Genomic DNA, 14,968 nt, shown 5'->3' with positions numbered 1-14,968 from the left:
AGGCGTTCCAAATGCATCAGAGATATACGAGACAAGGACCACGGATGTCATTAGGTCAACTCTGTATCAGTCGGAACAACGGGCTCGGCCAATTATTTCGATCACGAAGAACGCGAATATCAACGTCTACGTGATATAAGCAAGCTCGAAACAATAGACATAGTTCTGAGCGAATTATGCTAAACTTAATCACACTGGTATTTGGGAGATCCCTTATGAGGAGGCTGTATGGAGCGTGAGAAGAGTGTCGAGTCTCCGACTAACAAAGATCGACTTTATGAAGACGCTTTTGGTTATGCACAGTTCGAGATAGATCCGCATATTTTTGAGACAAATTCTAACAGTAAAATCATACCATCCGAAACAAACAAAGGTCAAGTTTGAAATAGAAAACTATTTATACGATTTAGTTCATCAAGTCTTGTTTTAACCTCCTAGCCTCACGCAACGCATTCAAGTCAGGCCAAATCAATATTCACCACAAAATCTCATTAACAAACAAATTAACATACCTAATGTTATGTTTATGAGTTGCCATTTCTTTAATTTTCACCGAAATGATTGTATCTATAATTTCGCGAGTCTCAGCACCTTCCTACAGTGGTGTGCTAAAAGCAGGAATAGACAATTGATTATTATTCAATGTATTGATTAATTTATTCATCTACAAGGCTGCAACTCAAAAATATCAAAATTTTATTAGGAACCCTGATGGTAAAATGTTCCTCATTATAATGAAGCCCATCGTTCAAGAATTTGTGATTTATTTTTGAAATATCATTGCTATCCGAAATGGACAATAGGTGGTATATTATGGAGTTTTGTTTCATCTGATAAACTGAGGGTTAAACTTTTCTAATATTTCACAAATACTATTCTAGAATTTTAATCAGAACAAACAGGTTCTGAAATTCAGTTTCCTTGTTATATGGAATGTTGACAGTTGTAATCATGAGGTTTGAATTTTTCCCAAACCACTATACGACTCGGCATGTTTGCCCAATAGCAAAGTTGACTACCGACATTGTAACTAGATTCCCATGTTGAAAATGAAATAACCGTGCTCGTTTCAAGTGTACCTACTACGGTATTAATTCGCCTCTAACCGAGTGCTTGTATGACAAAGCTGGCGAATTGAATAATTCGCGTAACTGTAATGGCATTCCCAGTGTTTCTAGAAGGCGAGCAATCAAGAATAGAATCCCTCATAAGAAACCGAATCGTGTCCCACATTTCCTCCATTTGCATCGAAACGACTGCGATCCCGTTAAAATGTTGGATATATCTCGTGTGTGGGATCTTTCTATGTCACGATCAAGAAAACTAGGATCTCTATTATCTCACACTGATTTAGAATTCAGAGATTCTCGGGATTTTTTCTAAATTTTATCTTGCCCTCGATTGGCCTTCAAAAGCCAATGGGTATGGAGTAATTCTTATCTATTTGTCATTCGAGAAGAAGCAGTAACAGTAAGAACCGGGATATAACATTGACAAATGCAAGAAAAACTTAACTACTATTCTAACTAGAAAAGAAAATTGGGAAAGGCAGTTCACAATCCCAGCTCACAGGAGAAAATTGTATCAAATTTCTTCAAAACTTTGATTATTCGAGATTTAAAAAATATCTGTATTTTAGCAAGAATATGCTACAACTCCTTACTGTATTCCTTACAGGAAGCACCTCGTGAGAATGGGTCTAGCAGAAAATTGCAAGTGCAGATTTCATTTCATGAAACGCAGCCATGAGTAGGTGTTAAAGAATGATAGTTCCATAATACGATAGTAAAATTCCGTTACTATGGTATTTTAGAGACGCCCGAAAGGCATATGACTAATAAAAATTTCGAAGAACGCTCTCGTAAAAATGTCGAGACAAGAATTGCTCAATCGAGAAATTTGTGGGTCAAGATCTTCTTCCCAAATGCTTGGTCTCATCCTCAGGGCTACCAACAGGTCGGCGTCCCCCAAGATGATTCACAAATCCGCCCACCGGTTGACATAATCGATCACCTGACAGACGCTATCTAACCTCCAATTTCCATAATCGAATTCCGGCGTCGTCTTCGGCGGAATATTCGCGACAAGATGTTAATTACAGCCGACGCATCGCTAGGCGATTTGATGATGCGAATCGTGACCGTAATTGCATGCCGCTACGATTTGGCCATTATTTAATGACGCCCGTATAGGTGGACCCACGTTTTTTTTTTTCAAGTCGGTCTTTGATTCGGCGATTTACGATTATTGGGTCTGGTTTGTGCACGTGCTACGAATGGAGCCGGAATCTTTGTTGACAAGCTCGTTTGGACAGATTTGATGGTGATTTTTTTTCTAATTTGGCTTATAAGAGTGAATTTACGTTTAAAATTGATGATTATAAATTCCATTGACTGGATTCTAGAAAAACTAATCAATATAATGAATGTGTTGATTTTGTTATCACGTGGTAGAGTATAGCAACAGTGTACCTGAAAAGGCACTGTGCCTAAGGGAGCTTAAAAATCGGCATATGCCTATTGATGTCGATTTTTCGCATCTATTCTTCTCCAGCAACGAAGTACATTTTTTACTCGTTGTACCTGCTGGGAGACCAATACATCCACAAAAAATAACAGTATGGTATGCAAATTCTCATCGGTATAGTCTTTTTTTGGCCTGATATTAATAATATGTGGCTCCAACAAAATGGTGCAACAAGTTACACAACACGACCTTTTTTGGGTTTATTGCAGGAAAATTTCCCACAACGCGTAATTTCTCGTTTCGGTGATGTATATTGGCCACCAAGATCTTGTGATTTAAAGCCCCTTGAGTTTTTTTGTGGGAATATGCGAAGCATCGTGTTTACGCCAAAAATCATCAGATTATTGATAATCTTGTAACCAACATCCGTCAAGTTATTGGTTCTTACCAATAACTTAGCCGAAATAACGTCACAAGGATAGTAAGAGATCACGAGAGTACATGATTTTGTATTTCACACATAATAGCATCGAGGCATTATTTATTTAGGATTAATTTTGAAAGCAGAAAATTGTTAACCCTTTATTAACTTTAAGGCCTTGTTAATTACTCTGAAGAGTCCGAGGATTTAGTGTCACAGTCACTTTATGTTTACCTACACTGAAAATATAAATTGGAAACATCAGGTACCTACTCTGGAAATTGAGTTATAAGAGTATTTGAATGTGTAAATACTCGACTAGACGGGTATAATTTCAAGTACAGTTCAGACGGTATATACATATACTTTAATGGCCGTCTTTTGGTCATCTCGTGTGACCCTTGACACAATTCTCCGTCATTATTTCGGTGAACTTAGTCCGAGACGCATAACCGCCAAAATCGTGCCGTTACCGTTATTCTGTTATTCTCACATGAGACTGCGATCATCGGGAGGAGAATCATCGGTACGGTTACATATCGATTTCGAACGACCGAATCTTTCAGGGAAAAAACAGAATCGACAACGGTATTTTTAATGCTTTCGAATAACGCACGGATTCTATTGTTTGGTATGATCGCGGACAATAGAGATGTTGTATTGGTATTTGTGTGTTGCCAAACAATAACCGGTCGGTTTTTTTATGGGAATCGATTATGTCCTTACGATGACCTCGGGGGATTCGTAATCGCTGCAAGTTAATTCGATAAAGATGAGATTGTCGGCTGGATTTAAGATAGCGGAACGTTATGGAAAGAGATAGTTCTGATTATGTTTGGTTATGTTAATTTTGGATCTATACGAACAAGTTCACGGTTGTTCGCACTCCCGTCTATATCAAGGAGTCTTTTCAGTTTATATACAGGGTGTCCCGTAAAGACCACGTCAAACCGTGGGAGAATGTAGATCAAAGGATAACCCACCTGGTATGACAAAATTCCCATTATAAAAGTCTTATCGTTTTCGAGATATTTTTTTTTTAAATAATGAATTTTTGCCCCTTTCAATAGTTTTGTCCTTACGGTTGGTACAATTTTACATCTTTTTGGTTAATTTTTTCAGTAAAATATTGCTGAAGAATGATTTTAACGTTTACATTAAAAACATCCTCCGAACATTTTAATATTTCATTAACTTATTCACATATAATATTTATTCGAAAAGAAGTTAATTATATGTATATGTAAACATTAGTGAACTGATAAGTAGATATTGAAACTTGATTCCATAATATACAGGGTGTTCCACCATTGACGCGACGCTCTATTACGATTAAAAAATGAAATTTTTTTCGACAAACTTTCATATGCTTGAAACTTAATGTTTTTGAGATATTTTGATTTTTCCTTGATAGAAGGGTCTGGCACATTCTATATTTAATTTTTTCATTTGGTAGAGAGTTCTTCTAATATAATAAAACATAATCGATAATATGAAACTTCTTCTTTAGTACACCCTGTGTATCTCCAAAGAATTTGAGAATATTCCTCTAATAGAGCCTCAACCTTAAAAAAGCGTCGCGTCAATATTGGAACATCCTGTATATGATAATACACAACGGCTGATATTTTCAGAAGGAAGAATCCGAATTTTTATAATGCCGACATATTGAAAAGCTTCTTAAGGAACTAACTATAGATGAAATTTGATTCAAGAACTTATTTATTCCCAATTAAATAATTATAAATAAATTAATAAGCTTAACTATTTTTGAGAGAAGCTATATCGAAAAATGAAAGGATATTTTTTAAGATTTAGAATTCACTATGAATGATTAGACTATGTGAATTTCCAGCATTTGGAATTGACGCTGAAAGTCAGAAATGTTGACACCGTTAGGAGACGTCGTTGATATTGCGGGTTTTCGACGCTCAGAGATAAAGGACGCCATTACAGAAGCGCACCAGCGTGGTTTCTGGATTAATTGACGGTGTATGTTTTCCCTCGCTTGACTAATTTCTGCTCACCTTCTGGTTTGTAGCGCAGGACACTGCTGCAGGAGCTACTCCGTTTGCGAACGCTTCAACGGATTTAGAAATGCTGGTCGTTAGCTATCAAGCGTGTATGCTGGGAGTAGGCCTGAGAGATCGAATTCCAAATTAGACGAACGAAAGTCAAAGACATCATCGTCAGAATTGCCAGACTGAAGTGGAGCTGGGCAGGATATGTAGCCAGAGGTCAAGAGAATGAGTGGACTAAACGATTGTTGGAATGGAAACCAAGAGAACAAAAGCAAAATAGAGGTAGACCACAGATACGTTGGTCGGATGATATAACCGACCAGGTTGGGAAGAAGTGGATGAGAGAAGCTCAGGACAGAAGAATGTGGGAAAAAAGGGGAGGCCCAAGTCCAAGAGTGGGCTATGTAAAGCTGCTGATGATGATCAGATATGTAGAACTCGAGATATAAATAAAGATCCCAAGAACATTTGTGCATGTTCAATATGACTGGAATTCTCGTACGACTCATTACTAAATTGCATCACTGCAGGAGCAGTAGAACGCGAGTTACAGAGATCCCAGAAATCCTGTGAAATCCCAAGATTTTGAAAGCGACACTGACAGACCTTTCGACAAAGGATGTTTCTTTTCTCTTTGGCGAATCTAAGAATTCTAAACTCTATAACTTTCTGATTATAGCCCAAGTGTTCTCCATCTTGTTTGCACGTAAACGCACTCAATCGCCATATCTCTAGGAAGAATGCACAGTGTGTTCGCAAGGTCGTTTAGTCAACGACCGCGTTTAGCTTACTTCCTTGAACTTGGGAATCTGCATAAGCAAACGAGCCCTGGAGCAGAGCCGGCCATGACCGATAACAGCGACAGTGTGTTGTTCTCTTATCGCGCCATGTCTAGTGGCCATCGTTAGGGGTGCATAAGATGATGGCCGGATAAGAAACGCCAGACTAATTTGCTACGTGCTTACGGTAATCGATGCCAGGATAATTAGTATGTAACAAAGGGGTTCGACACAACCACCTTTGATGGATGTGGATCCGGAAATGGGAAGATAAGCTGGTTGCAACCCTGTAGATTGGAAAGGGGCAGCATATTTTGATATAAAGAGTTTCCAATAAGAGGTTTCATTTTGAATGTCCGGTTATCTAGAAGCTGTCACATTTTTAATATTTTATAAGTTAAAACATGAAATTTTTCATGACTAATTCGCGCATTTTTTAGGTTTTTTTTTTAGCTTGAAGATGTTGAATCATAAGTCCCGGTGGCCATTAATGATCATTGATGTAGCATTGGCATAGGCAAATGCTACATCAATGATTCAAGATCTTTAAAATGAAATTCGCGTAGTTATCGAGGACATAGAGCCGAAAAAATGCGCGAATTAGTCATGAAAAATTTCATGAAAATTATATGGAGCTGTAAAGGTCGTTGTGGGATGGCAATTTGGTTCATATTGTTTTCCCTCGTTAATGGCATCAAAAAGAAATTTCTCATTGGAAAACCATTTATTTATTCTCTCTTACCTACTTACTCAAGTGACGTCGAATAGAAAAATTATGATGGCCGATTTACTGAAAACCCTCCTTTATGTAAAGTATATAGGTAATCATGCTTCCATTTTCATGATTGAAGTTCTCCACTTATTGCAACGTATCGTAGCTTGTCTGGTATAAAACTCCCGTTTATCTAATAACGAAATTTAATATATCCCAACCCATTTCGGATAGAATATTGACGGCCCATTAGGCTGGATATTAAATAAGCACGGATCACGTATGCCACGCCGAAAAAGCTATAAAGGAACGTAATTGAAAAAATAATGATCTATCGAAAACATTACATGCTCTTCATCTGGTTATTGATATGTGGTTGATCGGCATTTGGCCGATCAACCCGGATCTTTGCCTCTGGCAGAAAAGTACAAAAAAATGACAATTGATATTTTGTTTCAGAGATATAATAGGGATAAGTTACTTGTCTCTATTAGGGGAGGAAGTCTGAAGAAGGAATAATATATTATGTGCCAAGGTTAGAATGAAAATCCGATGCAAGTGAATCATCACGAGCATCAGATATTCAATCTACCCGAGTAACAGACTATACCCACGACTGTTGAAGTGAAATAAAAAAAAATACGTATATTTTTATCATGGAATAATAATAGAAACGCGAAATTATAACTCAAACCGATTTTATAATGACATTGAAAAATTCTGTAGATCTATGGGCGATATGGATTTACAAACAATGTAGATCAATGGGAAATATAGATCTACAGGTAATGCGGATCTACCGACAATGAAGATCTATGGGCAATGTATATCTATAGGGAATGTGAATCTATGGGTAATGTGGATCTACCTACAAGTTGGTTCTATGGGCTCACTAGTTTCGTAATAATAATTCCATAACAAGTGATGGAATGGAGTTCAGTAAAAAACTCACGAAACCAGATGTTCCAGAATTATTATTACATACAAGTGATGGAATGCCAACATGTCATCAAATTTGAAATATGAAGAGCTATGTTCTATAGTAGTCGTAGACAAACATGTTTCTACATTTTGCAAATTTTTTTGATAAGAATTCACTATCTCCAATTGTTATTTTTTGAGAAGTACGAGGGTGGCATAAGAAGTTTTCATACTGAGTGTTTTGTGGGTTAGAGGTCAAATTTGAGAAGGAACCGGAATTTGAGAAGATTTATCTATGGAAACTCGGTCCAGGTCGTACCCTTAAATAGAACGCGACACGAAAAAGTGACTGTGAAACCAAGTCCTCGTACTACTTAAAGCTACCGCAACAAGGCCTAACAGTGAATAATTTCGCGTGTCTTCTTCAAGCACCCAGATCTACCCATGGTACCGGTGTCTCCTGCCAATGGGAACGGCGGATTCCTCTTCTCGACCAATGGGCATCTTCCTAGTGGCGCTATAAGACAAGACACCTGTCTTCCTGCGTGCTCATTTCGGTCGACAAGTTGTGCAAGAAACGCGGAAAGTCGAAGACTCGCGGAGGCCATTGTAGGACAGTGATTCTTCTCCCGACGACCGTCAACTTGAACTCGCCGAAGGAGTTGTTGACTCTTGCTTGACGTTACGGAAACGCAGAGTGATTCAAGTTGGTGCTGTGCGAGTGGTGCAAGCGCATACGATTCTTTTTTTTTCAAGATCAAGGACGTTTATGTGGAACTGATTGAAGGTAAGAGGACTCTTCGGCAGGTTGTGGGCAACTTTTCGGTTTATTGTTTACAGTGTTGAAGCTTGGAATCTCTTGAGGGAACTGTTTGAACGTTTTCGATTGTAGCACCTATCGGAAACTCTAAGAAGTGAGTGCATTCGTTCATGAGTATCAGAGACTGAAAACCGAGAAAGAAAATTTCAAGAAAATCAAAACACGTATAGACTTCAAAATTTAAAATTATATCGGTAATTTGTTATAGTACCTAGGAAATTTATGAAATTATAACATATTCCATATTATTCAGAACTGAGAAATGTGTGCAATTCCTTTATTAAAAATTTTGTTTTTGTTTTGTTATTCAAATTCAAAGCAATAAAATTAAATCAAAGTTAATTTTCAAAATTTTATCATTATGAAAATGTTTAAAATTCAATGACTTAATACAATCTAAAGCATTAATTCTGTAATCACATATTGCAACTTTTTAGTGTTGGTTCGCATCGTAATTGTATTTCTTCTGGCTCAAATTCCATATTCTCATTTTATGACACCTCGGCTTAAAAAGTCCTAGTAGAATTAACACGAATTGCAATAAATTATATGAGATAGGTATAGGATTAATAAACCTTTGTGGTGAATAAATAACGTTTTAAGACATCAAAATTAATGAATCGAAGTCTGATTGTTTTAAACTTGATAGAATCCACTCTCATATACCTAAGTATTTGAAGGAAAGCGGCAACATTTCTAAATTCAATATTTTTAAGATTCAGAAATGAAAATTTAAAAATTAAACCCTAATGAGGTTCTCCTTAAAGACTTAACCGATTTATCAGGTATTGTACAAGATTTTTCATCTAGTTAGTTACCTACCTTCAAATGTAGTTAGCTTTGCTTCAAAGAAATTGTACTTTTTTCAACATTATTTTGTTTCCAATACTATTATATATAAAAGTATTTCAAAGAGTTTTTCAACATAATACTGAAGATATATATTCCCAAATTGGAGGTGTAAACTAAAATTGCAGATTCCTGAAATAATTTTAAGAAAAAAATGTACTACAAATATGGGCTCATAAACGCTTTGTTTGTATTAAAGTTTGATATTTTTCAGGCTTTTTTCTCACAGCACTTTTCTATTACATGATATTCACCTTGAATTTGCCATATAGATATTTCAAGTTCTCATCATGTGATATGCTGATTTTGAATGCAAATCTAATGATATAAGTGATATTTTTCTGGAACTGTGCCCGCTTCTTTCCTTCATATATTTTTTTTTGGTACCACTAGTTTAGAAAAATGTTTGAATACTTTTTGGTTCAGTACTATATTTTTTTTAGTTCAGTTTAGACGTATCTGCTACCGATTTCGAGAAAAAAATTCATACAATTCTCTAGTCTTAATCTTCTGGAAAATCCAAATTACTATAAAGATCTGTATACTTACGATTGTAAAATGGATAAGTATAACCGACGAAATTTGAAAAGCTGTTTTTACGAGACTCAGGAATTAATATTTAATATAATGTAATTTAATAATTTAATGCGAATCAGTCTAAAAAAAAAATTCCAATAAAACAGCGGTTCTCGACTGAGAAGAATGTTCTCACCGAAGAAAAGATTCCCCAGAGTCATTGCCGCTTCTCATTAGCGGCTCTGAAGACAGCATCCCTAGGTTGAGAAGAAAAAAAAACATATTTCACGGCTATTTGACGCCTTTCAAATCATGCCTGAGCGACACAATCTTCTGGTAATTTTCGAGCGACCATATTCACGGATTATCCGATCACGTACTGTTCGCATTATGGGAAAACGGCTTACCCTGTATACGCGTCGTAATGAATTCGTGATGGAGAATCATCAGTGTGTAATGGGTGTCTCATAAAAAACTACATTAAAATCTAGCAGAGGACACGGGTTGGATTGGCAATTAACACTGTGTTGCTTGTGTTTGTGATATCGTTGTTTGCAGTGCGAACGATTATGATCGTGATTGGGGCATATTTAGGTTTTGTTTTTGTTTACCCTTTTGATTAACACCAGCAACGAAATATTAATCAGGATATTCAGAGTCTCGCCATTAATTGTTTGTCAATGCTTTAATTGCGATTTGAAATTCCAAATCTGAAATATTATTTGAAGTAGGTACTGAAGATTTTCAGTTATTTCCTAAAAAAAAATTATAAGTTTCATCTAGGTACAGGTGAACAATGCACTGATGTCACAAGTTATCAAATCCATTTATTTTACTTCTAGTAATTTCTAGTTGAACTATTATTGTGAGGCTTTATTTAATACAGTAGTTTTCAAAATCCATTTTTGAGTTATTTCCAAGATATTTTTATCAATGAATGTTTGATTTAGAGACTGTGACAAATCTTTAAAAAAACAATTCCGCCCTTTTATGTATTAAATGTTAATGAGAATTCAAAAAAATAAAATTTTGAACTTTTACTGAAAGAAAAATGAGTAAAAAATATTTGGATGAACAGTCTAAAACTATTTTTTAAAAACTGTCAACTATCGGCTCAAATTTTACGACTTGAATCCAACTTGATAATGTAATAAATATCATTATTTAAGCCCAATGATGTCACTTGTCACCTTAATTAATGAATAGGAGCCCAAAAACATAGAATTCTAAGCTTTAAATGCTTCTTCAATCAATTATCTACCTACCAAAATACCTCTATCAAAGGAGGATCCCAGATTCAAACGGTGCTCTATCGGTATCTCTTGAATAATCCATAAATTACTTCTATGGAATGTTAGTTTTCACGAATTTCGTAAGTGACCCTGTTCAGGTCCCGCTAGAAGCAATGTATTTTTCATGAATCGCTGATTTTTACACGGTACGTTGAGATAGAGACAAAGGCGTTGAACCCAAAGCGACCAACCAACGAATTTCTTGCGGTCTTCGTCTTCAGAAGTGCAGTTAATTGGATTCCCATAGAACATAAGGTAGAGGACATGACGGAACGCCTGTTGGTTTGACAACGTGGCAAATCGAGCGAAGAAAATATTTTCGGAAAAAAAATTCAGAATTTTCATTTAGTGTGTTCACTAGAGTAGAAGCGTTGAATAATTGACAAAAATAAAAGCCAAATAAAGATATCAATAGCTTTTAAATAGGAAATCATCAATTCGCTTTCAAAAATTTATTTTTTCAAGTTCAAGCTTAGGAAACTTCAATAAAAAACAGGGTAATCCATGAGAAAAACATCTTTGGTCATTTACACTATTTTGGTACACCCTGTGTATTTTCAAACAATTTCAGAATGTATCTCTTATGGAGCCTAATGATAAAAAATTCGAAAATTCCAGCGCCTACTCCTAATAGAGCGTCGCGTAAATGGTGGATCACTCTGTATACCTATTAGCTCTTCTTCAATCCTCAGTTCTGCTAAAAGTTAAAGCCCTCGAGGAAAGTTCCGTCAACCTTAAACCTCCCCATCTCCACTTCCTGATATTTCCGTCACACGAAAGTTAAGATCTTAGGAGACGTCGAAAGGAAGCTTCAGGCCTTCTCAGCAACCCTTCATCAAGAGAAACTTTTCGAGTGCTTTTTACAGGAAACAGGGCATTATTCATTTTCGAATGTTTCTGTTTGTCAAAAAAATCACTTTTAATTGAGTTCTAAATTCGCAGATTTTTTTCTCGGCGCAAGCCAAACGTGTCATCGTGAATCGACGCAAGATTCGGAACCGAAACCGCGAAACTTTTACTCGAGTCCGCGAACCGTTCCTCGGGTAGCAATGGAGAAAAGAGAGAGAAAGAAGAAGCGTTAAAAAGGAAAGGCGAGAGAGAGAGAGAGAGAGAGCCCTCTGCGGAGTTACTGACCTACGATGAACTCCCAAGGCCGCCCAAGAATGTATTAATAGAAATCTTCTCTCGGAAGACGTAACGCGATGAATATGGAATCGGATCCGCTGTTTTTCCTCCAGGTATTTTGTCGCTAGGGTCGGTTATTTTTGGAACGCAGCCGAAGCGGAAATATTGGGGATAATAGCCATGGAAACGGCCCCTATCTGTACGCAGTTACGTCATATATACGGTCCTCTCCGCGAGCTCAATGGGTTAGTGAATATTAGATACAAAATGTAAAGGGTTTTCGAATGAAAGGTTTCATTTTGAATAGCCCCACTATTTAGGCAGCTGTCTCTTTTGGAGCTGTCATTTTCTGACATTTATCAAGTAAAAGTACGCTATTGCTAAAAATGATTCACATGATTCAACAACGCATTTAAATTGTTAAAATTCCCTAAAACAATGGTGAAAACTTTGCAGTCCCAGTTCGCAAAACTAAAGCACGTTTAGGATGTCGTGAAGCACCTCCTTTGATGACAATAGTGAAACTGATAATATTACTGCTAGATATAGCCTGTAGTGTTAACGAACACCCAGAGTTGTCGATTCCACATCGATCTTGGGAATTAGGCATTCCACAAACGACATTACAGCGCATTTTGCATAGAGATTTTGGTCTTAAGGCTTTTTAATTTCAGTTAACACAAGAACTCAAGCTACCCGATCATCAGCAACGTCGTATCTTTGCTGATTGTGTCCTTGAAATGCATCAAAATGAGCCGGATTTTTATCGAAAAATAATTTCATTTCATTCTTATTTGAGATAATAAACCTTTGGAATCATTCAAGCTCAATCCATTCATCCTTAATTCGGTTGTTAGCCAATATTCTCAAAGAATTACATGAATATTTGTCAGATCCATCTGAAGTGTTCTTCGACCTCAAAATTGGACCTGTCGACCCTCTGGTTCAAGATAAACGACCTTGATGTTCTCCGAATGGTCCATAATCTCGTTAAGGGGGTAATTATGGTACTAGAACTACACAAGGCGATCGAATTTCTAGATCCCCGTCTGCCTTGCAGCCTTCCACCCAACTCGTAATTATTTTCCAGTTTCTTCGTAGATTTGCTCTCGCGTTTTTCTCCGTATCGTGGCTGGAGATGCAGACTCCGACTCGGATTTCGCCGTGGACCGTGGAAAAAGACGCTTATCCGCGTCTCCATCGGATTCCTTTATGATTGGGGGCAATTTGAATCTTCAGATTGATCCGGACGACTTGCTGTGGTCGCTCTGTATCGAATCAGTAGATTCTATCGCGAGACTAGAGCAGAGCACGAAGAATTCCAGAGACCACTAACGTTGAGAATAATTCCAAGCGAAAAAGAAGGTTTTTTATCTATCAAACCTGGATCAGTGACCACTCATTTATACAGGATTGTCTGATAAGAGGTTTTATATCGATATAAACAAAAAACGATATTTTAAGAGGAATCAATGGAATTCATTGGGAAGAGGAAGGTATGCCATTAAGGATGGAAAACGATATCATTCAAATGGCCGTCATGGCAACGGAAGCAACATCATATTATTTTCATCAAATATTTCACAAACGTTACGGCTGTATGTCCTCGATGACTTCACCAATTCCATCTTTGAGGTCTTGAGCCCAGTCCAATCGCCGTAAAAGTTGTACTAGCCTCATTTTCGAATAAATAAGGTTCAATCGCACCACCAGTCCAAAAACCATAGGGTCATTCGTGGAATGCCTAATTCCCAAGATCGTCAAAAGATCGAAAAACCTGAATTTTCGTCAACAATTCGGGCTACAAAAGCAATATGCTCAGTTGTTCTTGAGCGACGCACACGGTTTCGATTCTTCATATCATTAACTATTCGAATTTAACTTCTTATTGGAAACTTCTGAGATCTCATCGGTACTTCTGTAGAATACATCTTCTAGAGATGGGAGAAAAACAAAAGTCGAATTTTTTCGGGTTTGATTACAGCAACAGGCGTCAGATGGCTCGTCAATCCCCTCCGGTGATGTCACAGTTATTCCACCGTGAAAATTGCCCATAACCACGGCGACCTGAGCTGTTCCGTGACCCAGATAACCTGCTGACACCCATCGAGATGATAAAAACGAAACGACGACCCAGAAACCCGCATACTGACACCTACACCGTACTGTTATTCTGTGTGTGTGTGTGAACTCGGTCCTCGTTCACACAGCAGGCTACACCAAAACAAACACGCAACCTGTCCAAAACAAAAAGTACGAACGTGTGGAACCACTCCGAACATTCAGAGCAGTACTCGGGAATTTATGTTTCACAAGGGGTACGGTTTAAGAGTATTTGAGAACTGTTGACTTTAGTAAGAACTAATTGAAGTTTCGTAGATTACCGATTCTGGGGAAATTAGTAATGACTAATTAGATACACACTATGTAAATTAGCAAAACCCTTTAGGTACTTTAGCCTGTGGTCTAATGAGATTCATTTACTTGGAAGAGGCTGATTATATTGCAGATTTAGTTAGATTTAAATGAGTCTAATTAGACTTCAGGGTACAAGCAAGGATGTGGGTATTTGCCGATGCTCGTTACCTGCTCATTTTTCACGACTTTTTTAAAGAAAAGACAGTACAGAAAACGGAATCAAAAAACAACATTAGATCATTAGCTATCTATACATATATTGGAAAAGTTCTTGAACAGGTTTGATTTTATAGTTTTTGGTAGGGTGTTTCATTTATTCGACTCACATAGGAAATGTAAATATGTGAAAAAACATAGTGGAGCTCAACAAAAAAAAAACCTGTGAGTAGAAATCTAGAATATATCAAATTCATATTCGCAATTACCGATCGAGAGATCGACTGAACCATAAATTAGATTTAGTTGACCGTAGGAAGTGAAGGAACGGTTGAATGTCTGGATATAATTGAGGAAGCCATTCTTTCAGCTCATAATGGTAACTCAGTCTTCTGTCAGTGACGTAAATGTGTTCCTGAATAGCCCGGAAGCCGATTCACAGAAATGAATGAAAGATACGAGGGAACCACTA

The 14,968-nt window shown here is 37.1% G+C and overlaps 2 protein-coding genes across 6 annotated transcripts in view; one reads left to right on the top strand and one right to left on the bottom strand.

Annotated features, from left to right (window-relative positions):
• The window catches only part of LOC123676650, an 87,828-nt gene that overhangs the window by 44,369 nt on the left and 28,491 nt on the right, over positions 1–14,968 (bottom strand). The gene's annotated exons all lie outside the window — the stretch shown is intronic.
• Positions 7,860–14,968, top strand: part of LOC123676646 — a 45,155-nt gene continuing 38,046 nt past the window's right edge. For both annotated transcript variants that reach the window (XM_045612726.1, XM_045612727.1), the window contains exon 1: positions 7,860–8,107. The gene's annotated coding sequence lies outside the window, so the exon portion shown is untranslated. The remainder of the gene's footprint in view (positions 8,108–14,968) is intronic.

This window comes from Harmonia axyridis, chromosome 3, assembly GCF_914767665.1.
Source record: "Harmonia axyridis chromosome 3, icHarAxyr1.1, whole genome shotgun sequence".
NCBI classification, from domain to species: domain Eukaryota; kingdom Metazoa; phylum Arthropoda; class Insecta; order Coleoptera; family Coccinellidae; genus Harmonia; species Harmonia axyridis.
This window is presented reverse-complemented; position numbering and strand designations above follow the sequence as displayed.